Source organism: Triticum urartu, chromosome 1A (assembly GCF_056163025.1).
Source record: "Triticum urartu cultivar PI428250 chromosome 1A, HENAU_Tu73, whole genome shotgun sequence".
Lineage (NCBI taxonomy): Eukaryota > Viridiplantae > Streptophyta > Magnoliopsida > Poales > Poaceae > Triticum > Triticum urartu.
In genome coordinates, this window is record NC_141873.1 from 505,353,515 (window position 1) to 505,363,913 (window position 10,399).

The following is a 10,399-nucleotide window of genomic DNA, read 5'->3' on the forward strand; positions in this document are numbered from 1 at the left end:
TACTTGAAATATTAACTTCAACTCCTGGAACATCTCATATGGTCCATGACGATCAAAATGTCTTTGAAGTCCCGATTCTAAGCCGTTTAAGCATGGTGCACTAAACTATCAAGTAGTCATCATATTGAGCTAGCCAAACGTTCATAACATCTGCATCTGCTCCTGCAATAGGTTTGTCACCTAGCGGTGAATCAAGGACATAATTCTTCTGTGCAGCAATGAGGATAAACCTCATATCACGGATCCAATCCGCATCATTGCTACTAACATCTTTCAACTTAGTTTTCTCTAGGAACATATCAAAAATAAAATAGGGGAGCTAAACATGAGCTATTGATCTACAACATAGATATGCTAATACTACCAGGACTAAGTTCATGATAAATTTAAGTTCAATTAATCATATTACTTAAGAACTCCCACTTAGAAAGACATCCCTCTAATCTTCTAAGTGATCACGTGATCCAAATCAACTAAACCATAACCGATCATCACGTGAAATGGAGTAGTTTTCAATGGTGAACATCACTATGTTGATCATATCTACTATATGATTCACGCTCGACTTTTCGGTCTCAGTGTTCCGAGGCCATATCTGCATATGCTAGGCTCGTCAAGTTTAACCTGAGTATTCTGCGTGTGCAAAACTGGCTTGCACCCGTTGTAGATGGACGTAGAGCTTATCACACCCGATCATCACATGGTGTCTGGGCATGATGAACTTTGGCAACAGTTCATACTCAGGAGAACACTTTTTATCTTGAAATTTAGTGAGAGATCATCTTATAATGCTACCATCAATCAAAGCAAGATAAGATGCATAAAAGATAAACATCACATGCAATCAAAATGTGTGACATGATATGGCCATCATCATCTTGTCCCTTTGATCTCCATCTCCAAAGCCTCGTCATGATTTCCATCGTCACCGGCATGACACCATGATCTCCATCATCTTGATCTATATCAATGTGTCGTCACATGGTCGTCTCGCCAACTATTGCTCTTGCAACTATTGCTATCACATAGCGATAAACTAAAGCAATTATTTGGCGCTTGCATCTTATGCAATAAAGAGACAACCATAAGGCTTCTGCCAGTTGCCGATAACTTCAACAAAACATGATCATCTTATACAACAACTTATATCACAACATGTCCCTGCAAAAACAAGTTAGACGTCCTCTACTTTGTTGTTGCAAGTTTTACATGGCTGCTACGGGCTTTAGCAAGAACCGTTCTTACCTACGCATCAAAACCACAACGATAGTTTGTCAAGTTGGTGTTGTTTTAACCTTCGCAAGGACCGGGTGTAGCCACACTCGGTTCAACTAAAATTGGAGAAACTGACACCCGCTAGTCACCTGTGTGCATAGCACGGCGGTAAAACCAGTCTCGCATAAGCGTACGCGTAATGTCGGTCCGGGCCGCTTCATCCAACAATACCGCCGAACCAAAGTGTGACATGCTGGTAAGCAGTATGACTTATATCGCCCACAACTCACTTGTGTTCTACTCGTGCATATTACATCAACGCATAAAACCTAGCTCTGATACCACTGTTGGGGAACGTAGTAATTTCAAAAATTTCCTACGCACACACAAGATCATGGTAATGCATAGCAGCGAGAGGGGAGAGTGTTGTCCACGTATCCTCGTAGACCAAAAGCGGAAGCGTTAGCACAACGCGGTTGATGTAGTCGTACGTCTTCACGATCTGACTGATCAAGTACCGAACGCACGGCACCTCTGAGTTCTACACACGTTCAACTCGATGACGTCCCTTGAACTCCGATCCAGCCGAGTGTTGAGGGAGAGTTTCGTCAGCACGACGGCATGGTAACGATGATGATTTTCTACCGACGTAGGGCTTCGCCTAAGCACCGCTACGATATGATCGAGGTGGATTATGGTGGAGGAGAGCACCGCACACGGCTAAGAGATCAAGAGATCAATTGTTGTGTCTTTGGGGTGCCCCTGCCCCCGTATATAAAGGAGTGAAGGAGGGGAAGGGCCGACCCTCTCTATGGCGCGCCCTAGGGGAGTCCTACTCCCACCGGGAGTAGGATTCACCCTTTCCTAGTATAACTAGGAGCCCTTCCAATTAGTAGGAGTAGGAGGGAAGGAAAGGGAAGGGAAAAGGAGAAGGAAGGAAGGGGTGCCCCCCCTCCCTAGTCCAATTCAGACCAGCCCATGGGGAGGGGTGCGGCCACCCCTTGAGGCCTTTCTCTTCTTTCCCGTATGGCCCATTAAGGCCCAATACGAATTCCTGTAACTCCCCGGTACTCCTGAAAATACCCGAATCACTCGGAACCTTTCCGATGTCCGAATATAGTCGTCCAATATATCGATCTTTATGTCTTGACCATTTTAAGACTCCTCGTCATGTCCCTGGTCTCATCCGGGACTCTAAACTCCTTCGGTACATCAAAACACATAAACTCATAATATAACCGTCATCGAACTTTAAGTGTGCGGACCCTACGGGTTCGAGAACTATGTAGACATGACTGAGACACGTCTCCGGTCAATAACCAATAGCGGAACCTGGATGCTCATATTGGCTCCTACATATCCTACGAAGATCTTTATCGGTCAAACCGCATAACAACATACGTTGTTCCCTTTGTCATCGGTATGTTACTTGCCCGAGATTCGATCGTCGGTATCTCAATACCTAGTTCAATCTTGTTACCGGCAAGTCTCTTTACTCGTTCCGTAACACATCATCCCGCAACTAACTCATTAGTTGCAATGCTTGCAAGGCTTATAGTGATGTGCATTACCGAGAGGGCCCAGAGATACCTCTCCGACAATCGGAGTGACAAATCCTAATCTCGAAATACGCCAACCCAACAAGTACCTTCGGAGACACCTGTAGAGCACCTTTATAATCACCCAGTTACGTTGTGACGTTTGGTAGCACACAAAGTGTTCCTCCGGTAAACGTGAGTTGCATAATCTCATAGTCATAGGAACATGTATAAGTCATGTAGAAAGCAATAACAACAAACTAAACAATCAAGTGCTATGCTAACAGAATGGGTCAAGTCAATCACATCATTCTCTAATGATGTCACCCCGTTAATCAAATGACAACTCATGTCTATGGTAGGAAACTTAACCATCTTTGATTCAACGAGCTAGTCAAGTAGAGGCATACTAGTGACATACTGTTTGTCTATGTATTCACACATGTATTATGTTTCCGGTTAATACAATTCTAGCATGAATAATAAACATTTATCATGATATAAGGAAATAAATAATAACTTTATTATTGCCTCTAGGGCATATTTCCTTCAAGAACACGTTGAGATCGAGCTTTGTTATCTATAAGCTGACGAAGAACATGAAGAGAGAAACATGAACCCGCATGAACCCTAATGGATCTAGAAAGGGAAAAGGAAGGGCTTACAGTAGCTGTTGAGGAAGCAGAGGTGCGCCGCGTTTATCTAGTGCAACCAGGTCGATGCAGCGGCCGTTGGTGATGCAGAGGCGAAGTTCGATGACGGTGGCGGCGCTCGGAGGTAGGGGCGTCGCGAGGAGGAAAAAGAAGCGAAGAGACAAAGGGGAAAAAAGGAAATGACCCTTGGCCCTATTTATAAGGTAAAGGGGGAGGTGACAGGCGTGAGAATCGAGGAGCCTGAATGTTGGATATCTAACGGAGCGGTCGCCTCGATTGTCGGAAGGTCATTAACTGAAGGTGAGATGTATCATTTTTAAATAACAAAGTGACGTCATGGCGATTTATCATGATCCTGGAGTATGACGTCACGGCGGTTTACAAGATCAAGGTGAAGATGCACGGGAGGAATTTATCTAAGTGTTGAAGATTGACATGAACAAGTTCAAACCAATCTGGGGCCTAATGTTGGGGATATTACTACTGGACGTAAACCGGCCAGGAATAGCCGGATTAACTCTATGAAGATTAGAAGCCCATGAAGACATAAGTATGATGGCGCTTTACGAAGGCCCAAGGTCCAAAGGCGGGTTAAGGCCTGTAGGTGTAAACCGACTCTCTCATGTAACTTGTATTGTAAGTTAGAAGGAATAGGGACCGAGCCGGACACAATTCTGATCTGGCCTCGGGACTCTGTAAACCGGCGAGCATCAACCTATGTATATAAAGGGATGACCCGGCAGCGGTTTAGGGACAAGACAACACACAACAACTCGAGAGCCAGGCAAAGCGGATTCGCTCCCTGGTCATCGAAACCCTAGCAATACCAACACAACTAGACGTAGGCTTTTACCTTCATCGAAGGGGCCGAACTAGTATAAAAACCCTCGTGTCCCTTGTCTGGTTTAACCCCTTTAAGCTAACCCGTAGTGATGGCTCCACGACTAAGTCCTTTCACGAGGAGATCTGTCGTGACAAAACCACGACAGTTCTTGCTCAGCCCTTACCAGCCACGTAAAACTTGCAAAAACAAAGTAGAGGACACCTAACTTGTTTTTGCAGGGCATGTTGTGATGTGAAAAGAAAATAAAGTTTCTACGATCTGATCGTGGAGGATAATATTTGAGTTACGAGTTTGGTCTACATTTGAAACAATGCAGAATAGTTTGGCAACTCACGCCACCCGGAACACCACAGCGTAATGGTGTGTCCGAACGTCGTAATCGTACTTTACTAGATATGGTGTGATCTATGATGTCTCTTACAGATTTACCGCTATCATTTTGGGGTTATTCTTTAGAGACGGCTGCATTCACGTTAAACAGGGCACCATCGAAATCCGTTGAGATGACGCCTTATGAATTGTGGTTTGGCAAGAAACCAAAGTTGTCATTTCTTAAAGTTTGAGGATGCGATGCTTATGTGAAAAAGCTTCAACCTGATAAGCTCGAACCCAAATCGGAGAAATGTGTCTTCATAGGATACCCAAAGGAAACTATTGGGTACACCTTCTATCACAGATCCGAAGGCAAGACATTTTGTTGCTAAAATGGATCCTTTCTAGAGAAGGCGTTTCTCTCGAAAGAAGTGAGTGGGAGGAAAGTAGAACTTGATGAGGTAACTGTACCTGCTCCCTTATTGGAAAGTAGTTTATCACAGAAACCGGTTCCTGTGATACCTACACCAATTAGTGAGGAAGCTAATGATGATGATCATGAAACTTCAGATCAAGTTACTACCGAACCTCGTAGGTCAACCAGAGTAAGATCCGCACCAGAGTGGTACGGTAATCCTGTTCTGGAAGTCATGTTACTTGACCATGACGAACCTACGAACTATGAAGAAGCGATGGTGAGCCCAGATTCCATAAAATGGCTTGAGGCCATGAAATCTGAGATGGGATCCATGTATGAGAACAAAGTGTGGACTTTGGTTGACATGCCCAATGATCGGCAAGCCATCAAGAATAAATGGATCTTCAAGAAGAAGACTGACGCTGACGGTAATGTTACTGTCTACAAAGCTTGACTTGTTGCGAAAGGTTTTCGACAAGTTCAAGGGGTTGACTATGATAAGACTTTCTCACCCGTAGGATGCTTAAGTCTGTCCGAATCATGTTAGCATTTGCCGCATTTTATGATTATGAAATTTGGCAAATGGATGTCAACACTGCATTCCTGAATGGAATTCTGGAAGAAGAGTTGTATATGATGCAACCAGAAGGTTTTGTCGATCCAAAGGGTGCTAACAAAGTGCGCAAGCTCCAGCAATCCATTTATGGACTGGTGCAAGCCTCTCGGAGTTGGAATAAACGTTTTGATAGTGTGGCCAAAGCATATGGTTTTATACAGACTTTTGGAGAAGCCTGTATTTACAAGAAAGTGAGTGGGAGCTCTGTAGCATTTCTAATATTATATGTGGATGACATGTTGTTGCTTGGAAATGATATAGAATTTCTGGATAGCATAAAAGGATACTTGAATAAAAGTTTTTCAATGAAAGACCTCGGAGAAGCTGCTTATATATTGGGCATCAAGATCTATAGAGATAGATCAAGACTCTTAATTGGACTTTCACAAAGCACATACCTTGATAAAGTTTTGAAGAAGTTCAAAATGGATCAAGCAAAGAAAGGGTTCTTGCCTGTGTTACAAGGTGTGAAGTTGAGTAAGACTCAATGCACGACCACTATAGAAGATAGAGAGAAAATGAAAAGTGTTCCCTATGCTTCAGCCATAGGCTCTATCATGTATGCAATGCTGTGTACCAGACCTGATGTGTGTCTTGCTATTAGTTTAGCAGGGAGGTACCAAAGTAATCCAGGAGTGGATCCCTGGACATCGGTCAAGAACATCCTGAAATACCTGAAAAGGGCTAAGGATATGTTTCTCGTTTATGGAGGTGACAAAGAGCTTGTGATAAATGGTTACGTCGATGCAAGCTTTGACACTGATCCGGACGATTCTAAATCGCAAACCGGATACGTGTTTATATTGAATGGTGGAGCTGTAAGTTGGAGCAGTTCTAAACAAAGCGTCGTGGCGGAATCTACGTGTGAAGCGGAGTACATAGCTGCTTCGGAAGCAACAAATGAAGGAGTTCATATCCGATCTAGGTGTCATACCTAGTGCATCGGGTCCAATGAAAATCTTTTGTGACAATACCGGTGCAATTGCCTTGCAAAGGAATCCAGATTTTACAAAAGAACCAAGCACATCAAGAGACGCTTCAATTCCATCCTAGATCAAGTCCAAGTGGGAGACATAGAGATTTGCAAGATACATACAGATCTGAATGTTGCAGACCCGTTGACTAAGCCTCTTCCATGAGCAAAACATGATCAGCACCAAGACTCCATGGGTGTTAAAATCATTACTGTGTAATCTAGATTATTGACTCTAGTGCAAGTGGGAGACTGAAGGAAATATGCCCTAGAGGCAATAATGAAGTTATTATTTATTTCCTCATATCATGATAAATGTTTATTATTCATGCTAGAATTGTATTAATTGGAAACATAATACATGTGTGAATACATAGACAAACATAGTGTCACTAGTATGCCTCTACTTGACTAGCTCGTTGATCAAAGATGGTTGAGTTTCCTAGCCATAGACATCAGTTGTCATTTGATCAACGGGGTCACATCATTAGGAGAATGATGTGATTGACATGACCCATTCCGTTAGCTTAGCACTTGATCGTTTAGTTTATTGCTATTGCTTTCTTCATGACTTATACATGTTCCTATGACTATGAGATTATGCAACTCCCGATTACCGGAAGAACACTTTATGTGCTACCAAACGTCACAACGTAACTGGGTGATTATAAAGATGTTGTACAGGTGTCTCCGATGGTGTTCGTTGAGTTGGCATAGATCGAGAATAGGATTTGTCACTCCGATTGTCGGAGAGGTATCTCTGGGCCCCCTCGTAATGCACATCACTACAAGCCTTGCAAGCAATGTGACTAATGAGTTAGTTACGGGATGATGCATTACGAAATGGGTAAAGAGACTTGCCGGTAACGAGATTGAACTAGGTATTGAGATACCGACGATCGAATCTCGGGCAAGTAACATGCCGATGACAAAGGGAACAACGTATGTTGTTATGCGGTTTGACTGATCAAGATCTTCGTAGAATATGTAGGAACTAATATGAGCATCTAGGTTCCGCTATTGGTTATTGACCGGAGACGTGTCTCGGTCATGTCTACATAGTTCTCAAACCCGTAGGGTCCGAACGCTTAAAGTTCTGTGACAATCGGTATTATGAGTTTTTGTGTTTTGATGTACCAAAGGTAGTTTGGAGTCCCGGATATGATCACGGACATGACGAGGAGTCTCGAAATGGTCAAGACGTTAAAATCGATATATTGGACGACTATGTTCGGACACCGGAATTGTTCCGGGAGGTTTCGGACATATACGGGAGTACCGGGGGGTTACCGGAACCCCTTGGGGAGTATATTGGGCCTATTGGGCCTTAGTGAAGAAGAGGAGGGGCGGCCAGGGCAGGCCGCGCGCCCCCTCCCCCTCTAGTCTGAATTGGACAAGGAGGGGGGGCGGCGCCCCCCTTTCCTTCCTCCTCTCTCCTTCCCTTCCCCCTTCTCCTACTCCTACTAGGAAAGAAGGAGTCCTACTCCCACCCGGGAGTAGGACTACCCCCTTGATGTGCCCTCCTCCTTGGCCGGCCGCCTCCCCCCTAGCTCCTTTACATACGGGGGCAGGGGGCACATCATAGACACAACAATTGATCATTGATCTTTTAGCCGTGTGCGGTGCCCCCCTCGACCATAATCTACCTCAGTCATATCGTAGCGGTGCTTAGGCGAAGCCCTGCATCGGTAGCTACATCAACACCGTCACCACGCCGTCGTGCTGACGAAGCTCTTCCCGGAAGCTCTACTGGATCGTGAGTTCGCAGGACGTCACCGAGCTAAACGTGTGCTGAACACGGAGGTGCCGTACGTTCGGTGCTAAGGATCGGTCGATCGTGAAGACGTACGACTACATCAACCGCGTTGTCATAACGCTTCCGCTTACGGTCTACGAGGGTACATAGACGACACTCTCCCCTCTCGTTGCTATGCATCACCATGATCTGGCGTGTGCGTATGAATTTTTTTGAAATTACTACATTCCCCAACAGTCTATAGTCAGGAAACATAACCATCTTTGATTAACACTTTGTTTTGTCTATGTATTCACACATGTATCAAGTTTCCGGTTAATATAAATCTAGCATGAATAATAAACATTTATTATGATATAAGGAAATAAAATAATAACTTTATTATTGCCTCTAGGGCATATTTCCTTCACTAATAAAGTGTGCAAGCTCCAGCGATCCATTTATGGACTAGTGCAAGCCTCTCGGAGTTGGAATATACGCTTTGATAGTGCGATCAAAGCATATGGTTTTATACAGACTTTTGGAGAAGCCTATATTTACAAGAAAGTGAGTGGGAGCTCTGTAGCATTTCTAATATTATATATGGATGACATATTGTTGATTGGAAATAATACAGAATTTCTGGATAGCATAAAAGGATACTTGAATAAGAATTTTTCAATGAAAGACCTCGGTGAAGGTGCTTATATATTGGGCATCAAGATCCATAGAGATAGATCAAGACGCTTAATTGGACTTTCACAAAGCACATACCTTGATAAAGTTTTGAAGAAGTTCAAAATGGATCAGTCAAAGAAAGGGTTCTTGCATGTGTTGCAAGGTGTGAAGTTGAGTCAGACTCAATGCCCGACCACTGTAGAAGATAGAGGGAAAATGAAAGCCATTCCCTATGCCTCAGCCATATGTTCTATCATGTATGCAATGCTGTGTACCAGACCTGATGTGTGCCTTGCTATAACTTTACCAGGGAGGTACCAAAGTAATACAGGAGTGGATCACTGGACATCAGACAAGAACGTCCTGAAATACCTGAAAAGGACTAAGGATATGTTTCTCGTTTATGGAGGTGACAAAGAGCTTGTCGTAAATGGTTACGTTGATGCTAGCTTTGACACTAATCCGGATGACTCTAAGTCGCAAACCAGATACGTATTTATATTGAATGGTGGAGTTGTCAATTGGTGTAGTTCCAAGCAGAGCGTCGTGGCGGGATCTACGTGTGAAGTGGAGTACATAGGTGCTTCGGAAGCAATAAATGAAGGAGTTAATATCCGATCTAGGTGCAATACCTAGTGCATCGGGTCCAGTGAAAATCTTTTGTGACAATACTGGAAAGGAATCCAGATTTCACAAGAGAACCAAACACATCAAGAGATGCTTCAACTCCAACCGCAATCAAGTCAAGGAGGGAGACATAGAGATTTGCAAAATACATATGGATCTGAATGTTGCAGACCCGTTGACTAAGCCTCTTCCACGAGCAAAACATGATCATCACCAAGACTCCATGGGTGTTAGAATCATTACTACGTAATCTAGATTATTGACTCTAGTGCAAGTGGGAGACTGAAGGAAATATGCCCTAGAGGCAATAATAAAGTAGTTATTTATATTTCCTTATATCATGATAAATGTTTATTATTCATGCTAGAATTATATTAACCGGAAACTTGATACATGTGTGAATACATACAAAAAACAAAGTGTCCCTAGTATGCCTCTACTTGACTAGCTCGTTAATCAAAGATTGTTAAGTTTCCTGACCATAGACATGTGTTGTCATTTGATGAACGAGATCACATCATAAGGAGAATGATGTGATGGACAAGACCCATTTGTTAGCTTAGCATAATGATTGTTAAGTTTTGTTGCTATTGCTTTCTTCATGACTTGTACATATTCCTTTGACTATGAGATTATGCAACTCCCGAATACCAGAGGAACACCTTGTGTGCTATCAAACATCACAACATAACTGGATGTGATTATAAAGATGCTCTACAGGTGTCTACGAAGGTGTTTGTTGGGTTGGCATAGATCGAGATTAGGATTTGTCACTCCGAGTATCGGAGAG